Source organism: Patagioenas fasciata, chromosome 33 (assembly GCF_037038585.1).
Source record: "Patagioenas fasciata isolate bPatFas1 chromosome 33, bPatFas1.hap1, whole genome shotgun sequence".
Taxonomy (NCBI): Eukaryota; Metazoa; Chordata; class Aves; order Columbiformes; family Columbidae; genus Patagioenas; species Patagioenas fasciata.
The window spans coordinates 3,685,192-3,704,497 of NC_092552.1; positions in this window are offsets into that span (position 1 = coordinate 3,685,192).

Here is a 19,306-nt window from a genome sequence, read left to right on the forward strand (position 1 = left end):
AACGGTCCGCTATTGCTTCTGTGCGCACAGACGCGATTCCCTTGTCTCTTGCGAACACAGGGAACTCTGTGCATCCAAATCTACAGGCTAAGGACGCGTCTGCATATGTTTTGGTGAACAATCGAGTGTGCGTGTTCTGACAGCTGCCTCTATGCAGACGTCTCCACAGAGCCACTTCTGAATGCCCCGCAGCCCAGGACTGAATGGATACACTAACAAGTGCACCGGTGTGAGCAACCACATATGCAGAAGGACGTCTTTCATCTCACAGAAGCGCGAACGTCTTGGCGTTCAAGCACATGGCAGAAACAAGGTGTGAACAGATGAGCTGCTGCTATTTTCTCCGTTCGGCATGCTTCGTTGTAGCTCTCTTGCCGGTCGCCGGCTTAGCGGCTTGCTTTGCGCGACTAGCTCTGGGGAGAGAAGGAGATAGCGCCGGAAACCTCGCCTTTTGCCTTCTTCGGCGCTGGAACCTGGTTGCTGCGCCTTCTCTTTGTCCATGTGCACACACACGATTCCTCAGCGAAAACCATGCAGAAACCTTTCCACGAGCACCCAGGGATGTGCACCCAGCACCACGTGCACGCACACGCAGCTAGAGAAAAGCACCTACCTTTTCACACACTGATGCCTAAGCAAACGCGTGGCCACACACACGCACACATCCGCAAGCGCGCCTACTCCCATCTATTGAGGGAAAGACGGACGAGCTCTTTGGTTGCTCTTCACAGGCTTGTCCCTGATCTATAGCTGAGGGCAAACACTTGTGTGCTTGTGGGAGAGCCTGTGTCTTTCCTGGAAGCGTTTGGGAGTTTTGCTCAGACGCGTGTTTCCTCAAGTTCAAGAATCAAGATCTAGGATACCTGCAGACAGGTGCCTGTTTGTGTGGAGACAGTCTGTTTGAAACTGTGTTCCTCAGCGCCCGCTCTTTCTCCCCGTCGCTCCACACGCCTGGGAGTCCCTTTCTTTCTCTCCACAAGCACGTGTGTTGACTTCGTCGCACATGTGCATCTGCACAAGCGTTGAGCTCAGCAGAGCGTGTCTCTTGACACTTGATGTGCGTTGGCTGTGTCTGCCTGCTCCAGTGAAGAGAGAAACGGGAAATCATCTTGGTAGAGGCAACAAAGCAAAAGCGAGGCAGGATTGACATCTGCTCAACAGAGACGGATTCCCTGCGCTGACACAGTTCACAGTTACACGAGAAGCAATCTGAGCGGTCCGTCGACCGGAGACGTGTTTCCCAAGAGGTCGTTTAGCGAGTGAACAGCAGTGTGCGCGACTTTCAGGAGTGTGCCTGGAAAGTGCCAGAATCACCAGGAGCATCTGTGCAAAAGCTGCTGCCTCTGTGACCGCATTGAGGCACGTTCGCGTGTCTGCGAGTATATAGACGGCTCTTTCGCGTTCACTCCGAGGGAAACGGTCCGCTATTGCTTCTGTGCGCACAGACGCGATTCCCTTGTCTCTTGCGAACACAGGGAACTCTGTGCATCCAAATCTACAGGCTAAGGACGCGTCTGCATATGTTTTGGTGAACAATCGAGTGTGCGTGTTCTGACAGCTGCCTCTATGCAGACGTCTCCACAGAGCCACTTCTGAATGCCCCGCAGCCCAGGACTGAATGGATACACTAACAAGTGCACCGGTGTGAGCAACCACATATGCAGAAGGACGTCTTTCATCTCACAGAAGCGCGAACGTCTTGGCGTTCAAGCACATGGCAGAAACAAGGTGTGAACAGATGAGCTGCTGCTATTTTCTCCGTTCGGCATGCTTCGTTGTAGCTCTCTTGCCGGTCGCCGGCTTAGCGGCTTGCTTTGCGCGACTAGCTCTGGGGAGAGAAGGAGATAGCGCCGGAAACCTCGCCTTTTGCCTTCTTCGGCGCTGGAACCTGGTTGCTGCGCCTTCTCTTTGTCCATGTGCACACACACGATTCCTCAGCGAAAACCATGCAGAAACCTTTCCACGAGCACCCAGGGATGTGCACCCAGCACCACGTGCACGCACACGCAGCTAGAGAAAAGCACCTACCTTTTCACACACTGAAGCCTAAGCAAACGCGTGGCCACACACACGCACACATCCGCAAGCGCGCCTACTCCCATCTATTGAGGGAAAGACGGACGAGCAACGTCCTGACAGGCTTGAGGGGAAAAACGTCCGTTGACGGTTGGCGTACTGCACGCCCGCCTACGGGGCTGCAGGGGAATCCACATTTGGAAGGTACCTGAAGATGTGTGCCTGTTCTTGGAGCTCCGCTAGTAGGGTAGCAAAGACACTCGTAGGCAGTACTGAATGCTGCTCCGTGCTACTTCTCCTCCGCTGGCAAATGCTTCACAGTCGCCCTAGGAAAGACGTTTAACAATCGATCTCCAAGAGGAACGAAACACATGATGCCATAAGGCGAAAGAATAGCAGGGCATCTCTTCACAGGCTTGTCCCTGATCTATAGCTGAGGGCAAACACTTGTGTGCTTGTGGGAGAGCCTGTGTCTTTCCTGGAAGCGTTTGGGAGTTTTGCTCAGACGCGTGTTTCCTCAAGTTCAAGAATCAAGATCTAGGATACCTGCAGACAGGTGCCTGTTTGTGTGGAGACAGTCTGTTTGAAACTGTGTTCCTCAGCGCCCGCTCTTTCTCCCCGTCGCTCCACACGCCTGGGAGTCCCTTTCTTTCTCTCCACAAGCACGTGTGTTGACTTCGTCGCACATGTGCATCTGCACAAGCGTTGAGCTCAGCAGAGCGTGTCTCTTGACACTTGATGTGCGTTGGCTGTGTCTGCCTGCTCCAGTGAAGAGAGAAACGGGAAATCATCTTGGTAGAGGCAACAAAGCAAAAGCGAGGCAGGATTGACATCTGCTCAACAGAGACGGATTCCCTGCGCTGACACAGTTCACAGTTACACGAGAAGCAATCTGAGCGGTCCGTCGACCGGAGACGTGTTTCCCAAGAGGTCGTTTAGCGAGTGAACAGCAGTGTGCGCGACTTTCAGGAGTGTGCCTGGAAAGTGCCAGAATCACCAGGAGCATCTGTGCAAAAGCTGCTGCCTCTGTGACCGCATTGAGGCACGTTCGCGTGTCTGCGAGTATATAGACGGCTCTTTCGCGTTCACTCCGAGGGAAACGGTCCGCTATTGCTTCTGTGCGCACAGACGCGATTCCCTTGTCTCTTGCGAACACAGGGAACTCTGTGCATCCAAATCTACAGGCTAAGGACGCGTCTGCATATGTTTTGGTGAACAATCGAGTGTGCGTGTTCTGACAGCTGCCTCTATGCAGACGTCTCCACAGAGCCACTTCTGAATGCCCCGCAGCCCAGGACTGAATGGATACACTAACAAGTGCACCGGTGTGAGCAACCACATATGCAGAAGGACGTCTTTCATCTCACAGAAGCGCGAACGTCTTGGCGTTCAAGCACATGGCAGAAACAAGGTGTGAACAGATGAGCTGCTGCTATTTTCTCCGTTCGGCATGCTTCGTTGTAGCTCTCTTGCCGGTCGCCGGCTTAGCGGCTTGCTTTGCGCGACTAGCTCTGGGGAGAGAAGGAGATAGCGCCGGAAACCTCGCCTTTTGCCTTCTTCGGCGCTGGAACCTGGTTGCTGCGCCTTCTCTTTGTCCATGTGCACACACACGATTCCTCAGCGAAAACCATGCAGAAACCTTTCCACGAGCACCCAGGGATGTGCACCCAGCACCACGTGCACGCACACGCAGCTAGAGAAAAGCACCTACCTTTTCACACACTGATGCCTAAGCAAACGCGTGGCCACACACACGCACACATCCGCAAGCGCGCCTACTCCCATCTATTGAGGGAAAGACGGACGAGCTCTTTGGTTGCTCTTCACAGGCTTGTCCCTGATCTATAGCTGAGGGCAAACACTTGTGTGCTTGTGGGAGAGCCTGTGTCTTTCCTGGAAGCGTTTGGGAGTTTTGCTCAGACGCGTGTTTCCTCAAGTTCAAGAATCAAGATCTAGGATACCTGCAGACAGGTGCCTGTTTGTGTGGAGACAGTCTGTTTGAAACTGTGTTCCTCAGCGCCCGCTCTTTCTCCCCGTCGCTCCACACGCCTGGGAGTCCCTTTCTTTCTCTCCACAAGCACGTGTGTTGACTTCGTCGCACATGTGCATCTGCACAAGCGTTGAGCTCAGCAGAGCGTGTCTCTTGACACTTGATGTGCGTTGGCTGTGTCTGCCTGCTCCAGTGAAGAGAGAAACGGGAAATCATCTTGGTAGAGGCAACAAAGCAAAAGCGAGGCAGGATTGACATCTGCTCAACAGAGACGGATTCCCTGCGCTGACACAGTTCACAGTTACACGAGAAGCAATCTGAGCGGTCCGTCGACCGGAGACGTGTTTCCCAAGAGGTCGTTTAGCGAGTGAACAGCAGTGTGCGCGACTTTCAGGAGTGTGCCTGGAAAGTGCCAGAATCACCAGGAGCATCTGTGCAAAAGCTGCTGCCTCTGTGACCGCATTGAGGCACGTTCGCGTGTCTGCGAGTATATAGACGGCTCTTTCGCGTTCACTCCGAGGGAAACGGTCCGCTATTGCTTCTGTGCGCACAGACGCGATTCCCTTGTCTCTTGCGAACACAGGGAACTCTGTGCATCCAAATCTACAGGCTAAGGACGCGTCTGCATATGTTTTGGTGAACAATCGAGTGTGCGTGTTCTGACAGCTGCCTCTATGCAGACGTCTCCACAGAGCCACTTCTGAATGCCCCGCAGCCCAGGACTGAATGGATACACTAACAAGTGCACCGGTGTGAGCAACCACATATGCAGAAGGACGTCTTTCATCTCACAGAAGCGCGAACGTCTTGGCGTTCAAGCACATGGCAGAAACAAGGTGTGAACAGATGAGCTGCTGCTATTTTCTCCGTTCGGCATGCTTCGTTGTAGCTCTCTTGCCGGTCGCCGGCTTAGCGGCTTGCTTTGCGCGACTAGCTCTGGGGAGAGAAGGAGATAGCGCCGGAAACCTCGCCTTTTGCCTTCTTCGGCGCTGGAACCTGGTTGCTGCGCCTTCTCTTTGTCCATGTGCACACACACGATTCCTCAGCGAAAACCATGCAGAAACCTTTCCACGAGCACCCAGGGATGTGCACCCAGCACCACGTGCACGCACACGCAGCTAGAGAAAAGCACCTACCTTTTCACACACTGATGCCTAAGCAAACGCGTGGCCACACACACGCACACATCCGCAAGCGCGCCTACTCCCATCTATTGAGGGAAAGACGGACGAGCTCTTTGGTTGCTCTTCACAGGCTTGTCCCTGATCTATAGCTGAGGGCAAACACTTGTGTGCTTGTGGGAGAGCCTGTGTCTTTCCTGGAAGCGTTTGGGAGTTTTGCTCAGACGCGTGTTTCCTCAAGTTCAAGAATCAAGATCTAGGATACCTGCAGACAGGTGCCTGTTTGTGTGGAGACAGTCTGTTTGAAACTGTGTTCCTCAGCGCCCGCTCTTTCTCCCCGTCGCTCCACACGCCTGGGAGTCCCTTTCTTTCTCTCCACAAGCACGTGTGTTGACTTCGTCGCACATGTGCATCTGCACAAGCGTTGAGCTCAGCAGAGCGTGTCTCTTGACACTTGATGTGCGTTGGCTGTGTCTGCCTGCTCCAGTGAAGAGAGAAACGGGAAATCATCTTGGTAGAGGCAACAAAGCAAAAGCGAGGCAGGATTGACATCTGCTCAACAGAGACGGATTCCCTGCGCTGACACAGTTCACAGTTACACGAGAAGCAATCTGAGCGGTCCGTCGACCGGAGACGTGTTTCCCAAGAGGTCGTTTAGCGAGTGAACAGCAGTGTGCGCGACTTTCAGGAGTGTGCCTGGAAAGTGCCAGAATCACCAGGAGCATCTGTGCAAAAGCTGCTGCCTCTGTGACCGCATTGAGGCACGTTCGCGTGTCTGCGAGTATATAGACGGCTCTTTCGCGTTCACTCCGAGGGAAACGGTCCGCTATTGCTTCTGTGCGCACAGACGCGATTCCCTTGTCTCTTGCGAACACAGGGAACTCTGTGCATCCAAATCTACAGGCTAAGGACGCGTCTGCATATGTTTTGGTGAACAATCGAGTGTGCGTGTTCTGACAGCTGCCTCTATGCAGACGTCTCCACAGAGCCACTTCTGAATGCCCCGCAGCCCAGGACTGAATGGATACACTAACAAGTGCACCGGTGTGAGCAACCACATATGCAGAAGGACGTCTTTCATCTCACAGAAGCGCGAACGTCTTGGCGTTCAAGCACATGGCAGAAACAAGGTGTGAACAGATGAGCTGCTGCTATTTTCTCCGTTCGGCATGCTTCGTTGTAGCTCTCTTGCCGGTCGCCGGCTTAGCGGCTTGCTTTGCGCGACTAGCTCTGGGGAGAGAAGGAGATAGCGCCGGAAACCTCGCCTTTTGCCTTCTTCGGCGCTGGAACCTGGTTGCTGCGCCTTCTCTTTGTCCATGTGCACACACACGATTCCTCAGCGAAAACCATGCAGAAACCTTTCCACGAGCACCCAGGGATGTGCACCCAGCACCACGTGCACGCACACGCAGCTAGAGAAAAGCACCTACCTTTTCACACACTGATGCCTAAGCAAACGCGTGGCCACACACACGCACACATCCGCAAGCGCGCCTACTCCCATCTATTGAGGGAAAGACGGACGAGCTCTTTGGTTGCTCTTCACAGGCTTGTCCCTGATCTATAGCTGAGGGCAAACACTTGTGTGCTTGTGGGAGAGCCTGTGTCTTTCCTGGAAGCGTTTGGGAGTTTTGCTCAGACGCGTGTTTCCTCAAGTTCAAGAATCAAGATCTAGGATACCTGCAGACAGGTGCCTGTTTGTGTGGAGACAGTCTGTTTGAAACTGTGTTCCTCAGCGCCCGCTCTTTCTCCCCGTCGCTCCACACGCCTGGGAGTCCCTTTCTTTCTCTCCACAAGCACGTGTGTTGACTTCGTCGCACATGTGCATCTGCACAAGCGTTGAGCTCAGCAGAGCGTGTCTCTTGACACTTGATGTGCGTTGGCTGTGTCTGCCTGCTCCAGTGAAGAGAGAAACGGGAAATCATCTTGGTAGAGGCAACAAAGCAAAAGCGAGGCAGGATTGACATCTGCTCAACAGAGACGGATTCCCTGCGCTGACACAGTTCACAGTTACACGAGAAGCAATCTGAGCGGTCCGTCGACCGGAGACGTGTTTCCCAAGAGGTCGTTTAGCGAGTGAACAGCAGTGTGCGCGACTTTCAGGAGTGTGCCTGGAAAGTGCCAGAATCACCAGGAGCATCTGTGCAAAAGCTGCTGCCTCTGTGACCGCATTGAGGCACGTTCGCGTGTCTGCGAGTATATAGACGGCTCTTTCGCGTTCACTCCGAGGGAAACGGTCCGCTATTGCTTCTGTGCGCACAGACGCGATTCCCTTGTCTCTTGCGAACACAGGGAACTCTGTGCATCCAAATCTACAGGCTAAGGACGCGTCTGCATATGTTTTGGTGAACAATCGAGTGTGCGTGTTCTGACAGCTGCCTCTATGCAGACGTCTCCACAGAGCCACTTCTGAATGCCCCGCAGCCCAGGACTGAATGGATACACTAACAAGTGCACCGGTGTGAGCAACCACATATGCAGAAGGACGTCTTTCATCTCACAGAAGCGCGAACGTCTTGGCGTTCAAGCACATGGCAGAAACAAGGTGTGAACAGATGAGCTGCTGCTATTTTCTCCGTTCGGCATGCTTCGTTGTAGCTCTCTTGCCGGTCGCCGGCTTAGCGGCTTGCTTTGCGCGACTAGCTCTGGGGAGAGAAGGAGATAGCGCCGGAAACCTCGCCTTTTGCCTTCTTCGGCGCTGGAACCTGGTTGCTGCGCCTTCTCTTTGTCCATGTGCACACACACGATTCCTCAGCGAAAACCATGCAGAAACCTTTCCACGAGCACCCAGGGATGTGCACCCAGCACCACGTGCACGCACACGCAGCTAGAGAAAAGCACCTACCTTTTCACACACTGATGCCTAAGCAAACGCGTGGCCACACACACGCACACATCCGCAAGCGCGCCTACTCCCATCTATTGAGGGAAAGACGGACGAGCTCTTTGGTTGCTCTTCACAGGCTTGTCCCTGATCTATAGCTGAGGGCAAACACTTGTGTGCTTGTGGGAGAGCCTGTGTCTTTCCTGGAAGCGTTTGGGAGTTTTGCTCAGACGCGTGTTTCCTCAAGTTCAAGAATCAAGATCTAGGATACCTGCAGACAGGTGCCTGTTTGTGTGGAGACAGTCTGTTTGAAACTGTGTTCCTCAGCGCCCGCTCTTTCTCCCCGTCGCTCCACACGCCTGGGAGTCCCTTTCTTTCTCTCCACAAGCACGTGTGTTGACTTCGTCGCACATGTGCATCTGCACAAGCGTTGAGCTCAGCAGAGCGTGTCTCTTGACACTTGATGTGCGTTGGCTGTGTCTGCCTGCTCCAGTGAAGAGAGAAACGGGAAATCATCTTGGTAGAGGCAACAAAGCAAAAGCGAGGCAGGATTGACATCTGCTCAACAGAGACGGATTCCCTGCGCTGACACAGTTCACAGTTACACGAGAAGCAATCTGAGCGGTCCGTCGACCGGAGACGTGTTTCCCAAGAGGTCGTTTAGCGAGTGAACAGCAGTGTGCGCGACTTTCAGGAGTGTGCCTGGAAAGTGCCAGAATCACCAGGAGCATCTGTGCAAAAGCTGCTGCCTCTGTGACCGCATTGAGGCACGTTCGCGTGTCTGCGAGTATATAGACGGCTCTTTCGCGTTCACTCCGAGGGAAACGGTCCGCTATTGCTTCTGTGCGCACAGACGCGATTCCCTTGTCTCTTGCGAACACAGGGAACTCTGTGCATCCAAATCTACAGGCTAAGGACGCGTCTGCATATGTTTTGGTGAACAATCGAGTGTGCGTGTTCTGACAGCTGCCTCTATGCAGACGTCTCCACAGAGCCACTTCTGAATGCCCCGCAGCCCAGGACTGAATGGATACACTAACAAGTGCACCGGTGTGAGCAACCACATATGCAGAAGGACGTCTTTCATCTCACAGAAGCGCGAACGTCTTGGCGTTCAAGCACATGGCAGAAACAAGGTGTGAACAGATGAGCTGCTGCTATTTTCTCCGTTCGGCATGCTTCGTTGTAGCTCTCTTGCCGGTCGCCGGCTTAGCGGCTTGCTTTGCGCGACTAGCTCTGGGGAGAGAAGGAGATAGCGCCGGAAACCTCGCCTTTTGCCTTCTTCGGCGCTGGAACCTGGTTGCTGCGCCTTCTCTTTGTCCATGTGCACACACACGATTCCTCAGCGAAAACCATGCAGAAACCTTTCCACGAGCACCCAGGGATGTGCACCCAGCACCACGTGCACGCACACGCAGCTAGAGAAAAGCACCTACCTTTTCACACACTGATGCCTAAGCAAACGCGTGGCCACACACACGCACACATCCGCAAGCGCGCCTACTCCCATCTATTGAGGGAAAGACGGACGAGCTCTTTGGTTGCTCTTCACAGGCTTGTCCCTGATCTATAGCTGAGGGCAAACACTTGTGTGCTTGTGGGAGAGCCTGTGTCTTTCCTGGAAGCGTTTGGGAGTTTTGCTCAGACGCGTGTTTCCTCAAGTTCAAGAATCAAGATCTAGGATACCTGCAGACAGGTGCCTGTTTGTGTGGAGACAGTCTGTTTGAAACTGTGTTCCTCAGCGCCCGCTCTTTCTCCCCGTCGCTCCACACGCCTGGGAGTCCCTTTCTTTCTCTCCACAAGCACGTGTGTTGACTTCGTCGCACATGTGCATCTGCACAAGCGTTGAGCTCAGCAGAGCGTGTCTCTTGACACTTGATGTGCGTTGGCTGTGTCTGCCTGCTCCACTGAAGAGAGAAACGGGAAATCATCTTGGTAGAGGCAACAAAGCAAAAGCGAGGCAGGATTGACATCTGCTCAACAGAGACGGATTCCCTGCGCTGACACAGTTCACAGTTACACGAGAAGCAATCTGAGCGGTCCGTCGACCGGAGACGTGTTTCCCAAGAGGTCGTTTAGCGAGTGAACAGCAGTGTGCGCGACTTTCAGGAGTGTGCCTGGAAAGTGCCAGAATCACCAGGAGCATCTGTGCAAAAGCTGCTGCCTCTGTGACCGCATTGAGGCACGTTCGCGTGTCTGCGAGTATATAGACGGCTCTTTCGCGTTCACTCCGAGGGAAACGGTCCGCTATTGCTTCTGTGCGCACAGACGCGATTCCCTTGTCTCTTGCGAACACAGGGAACTCTGTGCATCCAAATCTACAGGCTAAGGACGCGTCTGCATATGTTTTGGTGAACAATCGAGTGTGCGTGTTCTGACAGCTGCCTCTATGCAGACGTCTCCACAGAGCCACTTCTGAATGCCCCGCAGCCCAGGACTGAATGGATACACTAACAAGTGCACCGGTGTGAGCAACCACATATGCAGAAGGACGTCTTTCATCTCACAGAAGCGCGAACGTCTTGGCGTTCAAGCACATGGCAGAAACAAGGTGTGAACAGATGAGCTGCTGCTATTTTCTCCGTTCGGCATGCTTCGTTGTAGCTCTCTTGCCGGTCGCCGGCTTAGCGGCTTGCTTTGCGCGACTAGCTCTGGGGAGAGAAGGAGATAGCGCCGGAAACCTCGCCTTTTGCCTTCTTCGGCGCTGGAACCTGGTTGCTGCGCCTTCTCTTTGTCCATGTGCACACACACGATTCCTCAGCGAAAACCATGCAGAAACCTTTCCACGAGCACCCAGGGATGTGCACCCAGCACCACGTGCACGCACACGCAGCTAGAGAAAAGCACCTACCTTTTCACACACTGATGCCTAAGCAAACGCGTGGCCACACACACGCACACATCCGCAAGCGCGCCTACTCCCATCTATTGAGGGAAAGACGGACGAGCTCTTTGGTTGCTCTTCACAGGCTTGTCCCTGATCTATAGCTGAGGGCAAACACTTGTGTGCTTGTGGGAGAGCCTGTGTCTTTCCTGGAAGCGTTTGGGAGTTTTGCTCAGACGCGTGTTTCCTCAAGTTCAAGAATCAAGATCTAGGATACCTGCAGACAGGTGCCTGTTTGTGTGGAGACAGTCTGTTTGAAACTGTGTTCCTCAGCGCCCGCTCTTTCTCCCCGTCGCTCCACACGCCTGGGAGTCCCTTTCTTTCTCTCCACAAGCACGTGTGTTGACTTCGTCGCACATGTGCATCTGCACAAGCGTTGAGCTCAGCAGAGCGTGTCTCTTGACACTTGATGTGCGTTGGCTGTGTCTGCCTGCTCCAGTGAAGAGAGAAACGGGAAATCATCTTGGTAGAGGCAACAAAGCAAAAGCGAGGCAGGATTGACATCTGCTCAACAGAGACGGATTCCCTGCGCTGACACAGTTCACAGTTACACGAGAAGCAATCTGAGCGGTCCGTCGACCGGAGACGTGTTTCCCAAGAGGTCGTTTAGCGAGTGAACAGCAGTGTGCGCGACTTTCAGGAGTGTGCCTGGAAAGTGCCAGAATCACCAGGAGCATCTGTGCAAAAGCTGCTGCCTCTGTGACCGCATTGAGGCACGTTCGCGTGTCTGCGAGTATATAGACGGCTCTTTCGCGTTCACTCCGAGGGAAACGGTCCGCTATTGCTTCTGTGCGCACAGACGCGATTCCCTTGTCTCTTGCGAACACAGGGAACTCTGTGCATCCAAATCTACAGGCTAAGGACGCGTCTGCATATGTTTTGGTGAACAATCGAGTGTGCGTGTTCTGACAGCTGCCTCTATGCAGACGTCTCCACAGAGCCACTTCTGAATGCCCCGCAGCCCAGGACTGAATGGATACACTAACAAGTGCACCGGTGTGAGCAACCACATATGCAGAAGGACGTCTTTCATCTCACAGAAGCGCGAACGTCTTGGCGTTCAAGCACATGGCAGAAACAAGGTGTGAACAGATGAGCTGCTGCTATTTTCTCCGTTCGGCATGCTTCGTTGTAGCTCTCTTGCCGGTCGCCGGCTTAGCGGCTTGCTTTGCGCGACTAGCTCTGGGGAGAGAAGGAGATAGCGCCGGAAACCTCGCCTTTTGCCTTCTTCGGCGCTGGAACCTGGTTGCTGCGCCTTCTCTTTGTCCATGTGCACACACACGATTCCTCAGCGAAAACCATGCAGAAACCTTTCCACGAGCACCCAGGGATGTGCACCCAGCACCACGTGCACGCACACGCAGCTAGAGAAAAGCACCTACCTTTTCACACACTGATGCCTAAGCAAACGCGTGGCCACACACACGCACACATCCGCAAGCGCGCCTACTCCCATCTATTGAGGGAAAGACGGACGAGCTCTTTGGTTGCTCTTCACAGGCTTGTCCCTGATCTATAGCTGAGGGCAAACACTTGTGTGCTTGTGGGAGAGCCTGTGTCTTTCCTGGAAGCGTTTGGGAGTTTTGCTCAGACGCGTGTTTCCTCAAGTTCAAGAATCAAGATCTAGGATACCTGCAGACAGGTGCCTGTTTGTGTGGAGACAGTCTGTTTGAAACTGTGTTCCTCAGCGCCCGCTCTTTCTCCCCGTCGCTCCACACGCCTGGGAGTCCCTTTCTTTCTCTCCACAAGCACGTGTGTTGACTTCGTCGCACATGTGCATCTGCACAAGCGTTGAGCTCAGCAGAGCGTGTCTCTTGACACTTGATGTGCGTTGGCTGTGTCTGCCTGCTCCAGTGAAGAGAGAAACGGGAAATCATCTTGGTAGAGGCAACAAAGCAAAAGCGAGGCAGGATTGACATCTGCTCAACAGAGACGGATTCCCTGCGCTGACACAGTTCACAGTTACACGAGAAGCAATCTGAGCGGTCCGTCGACCGGAGACGTGTTTCCCAAGAGGTCGTTTAGCGAGTGAACAGCAGTGTGCGCGACTTTCAGGAGTGTGCCTGGAAAGTGCCAGAATCACCAGGAGCATCTGTGCAAAAGCTGCTGCCTCTGTGACCGCATTGAGGCACGTTCGCGTGTCTGCGAGTATATAGACGGCTCTTTCGCGTTCACTCCGAGGGAAACGGTCCGCTATTGCTTCTGTGCGCACAGACGCGATTCCCTTGTCTCTTGCGAACACAGGGAACTCTGTGCATCCAAATCTACAGGCTAAGGACGCGTCTGCATATGTTTTGGTGAACAATCGAGTGTGCGTGTTCTGACAGCTGCCTCTATGCAGACGTCTCCACAGAGCCACTTCTGAATGCCCCGCAGCCCAGGACTGAATGGATACACTAACAAGTGCACCGGTGTGAGCAACCACATATGCAGAAGGACGTCTTTCATCTCACAGAAGCGCGAACGTCTTGGCGTTCAAGCACATGGCAGAAACAAGGTGTGAACAGATGAGCTGCTGCTATTTTCTCCGTTCGGCATGCTTCGTTGTAGCTCTCTTGCCGGTCGCCGGCTTAGCGGCTTGCTTTGCGCGACTAGCTCTGGGGAGAGAAGGAGATAGCGCCGGAAACCTCGCCTTTTGCCTTCTTCGGCGCTGGAACCTGGTTGCTGCGCCTTCTCTTTGTCCATGTGCACACACACGATTCCTCAGCGAAAACCATGCAGAAACCTTTCCACGAGCACCCAGGGATGTGCACCCAGCACCACGTGCACGCACACGCAGCTAGAGAAAAGCACCTACCTTTTCAAACACTGAAGCCTAAGCAAACGCGTGGCCACACACACGCACACATCCGCAAGCGCGCCTACTCCCATCTATTGAGGGAAAGACGGACGAGCAACGTCCTGACAGGCTTGAGGGGAAAAACGTCCGTTGACGGTTGGCGTACTGCACGCCCGCCTACGGGGCTGCAGGGGAATCCACATTTGGAAGGTACCTGAAGATGTGTGCCTGTTCTTGGAGCTCCGCTAGTAGGGTAGCAAAGACACTCGTAGGCAGTACTGAATGCTGCTCCGTGCTACTTCTCCTCCGCTGGCAAATGCTTCAGTGTCGCCCGAGGAAAGACGTTTAACAATCGATCTCCAAGAGGAACGAAACACATGATGCCATAAGGCGAAAGAATAGCAGGGCATCTCTTCACAGGCTTGTCCCTGATCTATAGCTGAGGGCAAACACTTGTGTGCTTGTGGGAGAGCCTGTGTCTTTCCTGGAAGCGTTTGGGAGTTTTGCTCAGACGCGTGTTTCCTCAAGTTCAAGAATCAAGATCTAGGATACCTGCAGACAGGTGCCTGTTTGTGTGGAGACAGTCTGTTTGAAACTGTGTTCCTCAGCGCCCGCTCTTTCTCCCCGTCGCTCCACACGCCTGGGAGTCCCTTTCTTTCTCTCCACAAGCACGTGTGTTGACTTCGTCGCACATGTGCATCTGCACAAGCGTTGAGCTCAGCAGAGCGTGTCTCTTGACACTTGATGTGCGTTGGCTGTGTCTGCCTGCTCCAGTGAAGAGAGAAACGGGAAATCATCTTGGTAGAGGCAACAAAGCAAAAGCGAGGCAGGATTGACATCTGCTCAACAGAGACGGATTCCCTGCGCTGACACAGTTCACAGTTACACGAGAAGCAATCTGAGCGGTCCGTCGACCGGAGACGTGTTTCCCAAGAGGTCGTTTAGCGAGTGAACAGCAGTGTGCGCGACTTTCAGGAGTGTGCCTGGAAAGTGCCAGAATCACCAGGAGCATCTGTGCAAAAGCTGCTGCCTCTGTGACCGCATTGAGGCACGTTCGCGTGTCTGCGAGTATATAGACGGCTCTTTCGCGTTCACTCCGAGGGAAACGGTCCGCTATTGCTTCTGTGCGCACAGACGCGATTCCCTTGTCTCTTGCGAACACAGGGAACTCTGTGCATCCAAATCTACAGGCTAAGGACGCGTCTGCATATGTTTTGGTGAACAATCGAGTGTGCGTGTTCTGACAGCTGCCTCTATGCAGACGTCTCCACAGAGCCACTTCTGAATGCCCCGCAGCCCAGGACTGAATGGATACACTAACAAGTGCACCGGTGTGAGCAACCACATATGCAGAAGGACGTCTTTCATCTCACAGAAGCGCGAACGTCTTGGCGTTCAAGCACATGGCAGAAACAAGGTGTGAACAGATGAGCTGCTGCTATTTTCTCCGTTCGGCATGCTTCGTTGTAGCTCTCTTGCCGGTCGCCGGCTTAGCGGCTTGCTTTGCGCGACTAGCTCTGGGGAGAGAAGGAGATAGCGCCGGAAACCTCGCCTTTTGCCTTCTTCGGCGCTGGAACCTGGTTGCTGCGCCTTCTCTTTGTCCATGTGCACACACACGATTCCTCAGCGAAAACCATGCAGAAACCTTTCCACGAGCACCCAGGGATGTGCACCCAGCACCACGTGCACGCACACGCAGCTAGAGAAAAGCACCTACCTTTTCACACACTGATGCCTAAGCAAACGCGTGGCCACACACACGCACACATCCGCAAGCGCGCCTACTCCCATCTATTGAGGGAAAGACGGACGAGCTCTTTGGTTGCTCTTCACAGGCTTGTCCCTGATCTATAGCTGAGGGCAAACACTTGTGTGCTTGTGGGAGAGCCTGTGTCTTTCCTGGAAGCGTTTGGGAGTTTTGCTCAGACGCGTGTTTCCTCAAGTTCAAGAATCAAGATCTAGGATACCTGCAGACAGGTGCCTGTTTGTGTGGAGACAGTCTGTTTGAAACTGTGTTCCTCAGCGCCCGCTCTTTCTCCCCGTCGCTCCACACGCCTGGGAGTCCCTTTCTTTCTCTCCACAAGCATGTGTGTTGACTTCGTCGCACATGTGCATCTGCACAAGCGTTGAGCTCAGCAGAGCGTGTCTCTTGACACTTGATGTGCGTTGGCTGTGTCTGCCTGCTCCAGTGAAGAGAGAAACGGGAAATCATCTTGGTAGAGGCAACAAAGCAAAAGCGAGGCAGGATTGACATCTGCTCAACAGAGACGGATTCCCTGCGCTGACACAGTTCACAGTTACACGAGAAGCAATCTGAGCGGTCCGTCGACCGGAGACGTGTTTCCCAAGAGGTCGTTTAGCGAGTGAACAGCAGTGTGCGCGACTTTCAGGAGTGTGCCTGGAAAGTGCCAGAATCACCAGGAGCATCTGTGCAAAAGCTGCTGCCTCTGTGACCGCATTGAGGCACGTTCGCGTGTCTGCGAGTATATAGACGGCTCTTTCGCGTTCACTCCGAGGGAAACGGTCCGCTATTGCTTCTGTGCGCACAGACGCGATTCCCTTGTCTCTTGCGAACACAGGGAACTCTGTGCATCCAAATCTACAGGCTAAGGACGCGTCTGCATATGTTTTGGTGAACAATCGAGTGTGCGTGTTCTGACAGCTGCCTCTATGCAGACGTCTCCACAGAGCCACTTCTGAATGCCCCGCAGCCCAGGACTGAATGGATACACTAACAAGTGCACCGGTGTGAGCAACCACATATGCAGAAGGACGTCTTTCATCTCACAGAAGCGCGAACGTCTTGGCGTTCAAGCACATGGCAGAAACAAGGTGTGAACAGATGAGCTGCTGCTATTTTCTCCGTTCGGCATGCTTCGTTGTAGCTCTCTTGCCGGTCGCCGGCTTAGCGGCTTGCTTTGCGCGACTAGCTCTGGGGAGAGAAGGAGATAGCGCCGGAAACCTCGCCTTTTGCCTTCTTCGGCGCTGGAACCTGGTTGCTGCGCCTTCTCTTTGTCCATGTGCACACACACGATTCCTCAGCGAAAACCATGCAGAAACCTTTCCACGAGCACCCAGGGATGTGCACCCAGCACCACGTGCACGCACACGCAGCTAGAGAAAAGCACCTACCTTTTCACACACTGATGCCTAAGCAAACGCGTGGCCACACACACGCACACATCCGCAAGCGCGCCTACTCCCATCTATTGAGGGAAAGACGGACGAGCTCTTTGGTTGCTCTTCACAGGCTTGTCCCTGATCTATAGCTGAGGGCAAACACTTGTGTGCTTGTGGGAGAGCCTGTGTCTTTCCTGGAAGCGTTTGGGAGTTTTGCTCAGACGCGTGTTTCCTCAAGTTCAAGAATCAAGATCTAGGATACCTGCAGACAGGTGCCTGTTTGTGTGGAGACAGTCTGTTTGAAACTGTGTTCCTCAGCGCCCGCTCTTTCTCCCCGTCGCTCCACACGCCTGGGAGTCCCTTTCTTTCTCTCCACAAGCACGTGTGTTGACTTCGTCGCACATGTGCATCTGCACAAGCGTTGAGCTCAGCAGAGCGTGTCTCTTGACACTTGATGTGCGTTGGCTGTGTCTGCCTGCTCCAGTGAAGAGAGAAACGGGAAATCATCTTGGTAGAGGCAACAAAGCAAAAGCGAGGCAGGATTGACATCTGCTCAACAGAGACGGATTCCCTGCGCTGACACAGTTCACAGTTACACGAGAAGCAATCTGAGCGGTCCGTCGACCGGAGACGTGTTTCCCAAGAGGTCGTTTAGCGAGTGAACAGCAGTGTGCGCGACTTTCAGGAGTGTGCCTGGAAAGTGCCAGAATCACCAGGAGCATCTGTGCAAAAGCTGCTGCCTCTGTGACCGCATTGAGGCACGTTCGCGTGTCTGCGAGTATATAGACGGCTCTTTCGCGTTCACTCCGAGGGAAACGGTCCGCTATTGCTTCTGTGCGCACAGACGCGATTCCCTTGTCTCTTGCGAACACAGGGAACTCTGTGCATCCAAATCTACAGGCTAAGGACGCGTCTGCATATGTTTTGGTGAACAATCGAGTGTGCGTGTTCTGACAGCTGCCTCTATGCAGACGTCTCCACAGAGCCACTTCTGAATGCCCCGCAGCCCAGGACTGAATGGATACACTAACAAGTGCACCGGTGTGAGCAACCACATATGCAGAAGGACGTCTTTCATCTCACAGAAGCGCGAACGTCTTGGCGTTCAAGCACATGGCAGAAACAAGGTGTGAACAGATGAGCTGCTGCTATTTTCTCCGTTCGGCATGCTTCGTTGTAGCTCTCTTGCCGGTCGCCGGCTTAGCGGCTTGCTTTGCGCGACTAGCTCTGGGGAGAGAAGGAGATAGCGCCGGAAACCTCGCCTTTTGCCTTCTTCGGCGCTGGAACCTGGTTGCTGCGCCTTCTCTTTGTCCATGTGCACACACACGATTCCTCAGCGAAAACCATGCAGAAACCTTTCCACGAGCACCCAGGGATGTGCACCCAGCACCACGTGCACGCACACGCAGCTAGAGAAAAGCACCTACCTTTTCACACACTGATGCCTAAGCAAACGCGTGGCCACACACACGCACACATCCGCAAGCGCGCCTACTCCCATCTATTGAGGGAAAGACGGACGAGCTCTTTGGTTGCTCTTCACAGGCTTGTCCCTGATCTATAGCTGAGGGCAAACACTTGTGTGCTTGTGGGAGAGCCTGTGTCTTTCCTGGAAGCGTTTGGGAGTTTTGCTCAGACGCGTGTTTCCTCAAGTTCAAGAATCAAGATCTAGGATACCTGCAGACAGGTGCCTGTTTGTGTGGAGACAGTCTGTTTGAAACTGTGTTCCTCAGCGCCCGCTCTTTCTCCCCGTCGCTCCACACGCCTGGGAGTCCCTTTCTTTCTCTCCACAAGCACGTGTGTTGACTTCGTCGCACATGTGCATCTGCACAAGCGTTGAGCTCAGCAGAGCGTGTCTCTTGACACTTGATGTGCGTTGGCTGTGTCTGCCTGCTCCACTGAAGAGAGAAACGGGAAATCATCTTGGTAGAGGCAACAAAGCAAAAGCGAGGCAGGATTGACATCTGCTCAACAGAGACGGATTCCCTGCGCTGACACAGTTCACAGTTACACGAGAAGCAATCTGAGCGGTCCGTCGACCGGAGACGTGTTTCCCAAGAGGTCGTTTAGCGAGTGAACAGCAGTGTGCGCGACTTTCAGGAGTGTGCCTGGAAAGTGCCAGAATCACCAGGAGCATCTGTGCAAAAGCTGCTGCCTCTGTGACCGCATTGAGGCACGTTCGCGTGTCTGCGAGTATATAGACGGCTCTTTCGCGTTCACTCCGAGGGAAACGGTCCGCTATTGCTTCTGTGCGCACAGACGCGATTCCCTTGTCTCTTGCGAACACAGGGAACTCTGTGCATCCAAATCTACAGGCTAAGGACGCGTCTGCATATGTTTTGGTGAACAATCGAGTGTGCGTGTTCTGACAGCTGCCTCTATGCAGACGTCTCCACAGAGCCACTTCTGAATGCCCCGCAGCCCAGGACTGAATGGATACACTAACAAGTGCACCGGTGTGAGCAACCACATATGCAGAAGGACGTCTTTCATCTCACAGAAGCGCGAACGTCTTGGCGTTCAAGCACATGGCAGAAACAAGGTGTGAACAGATGAGCTGCTGCTATTTTCT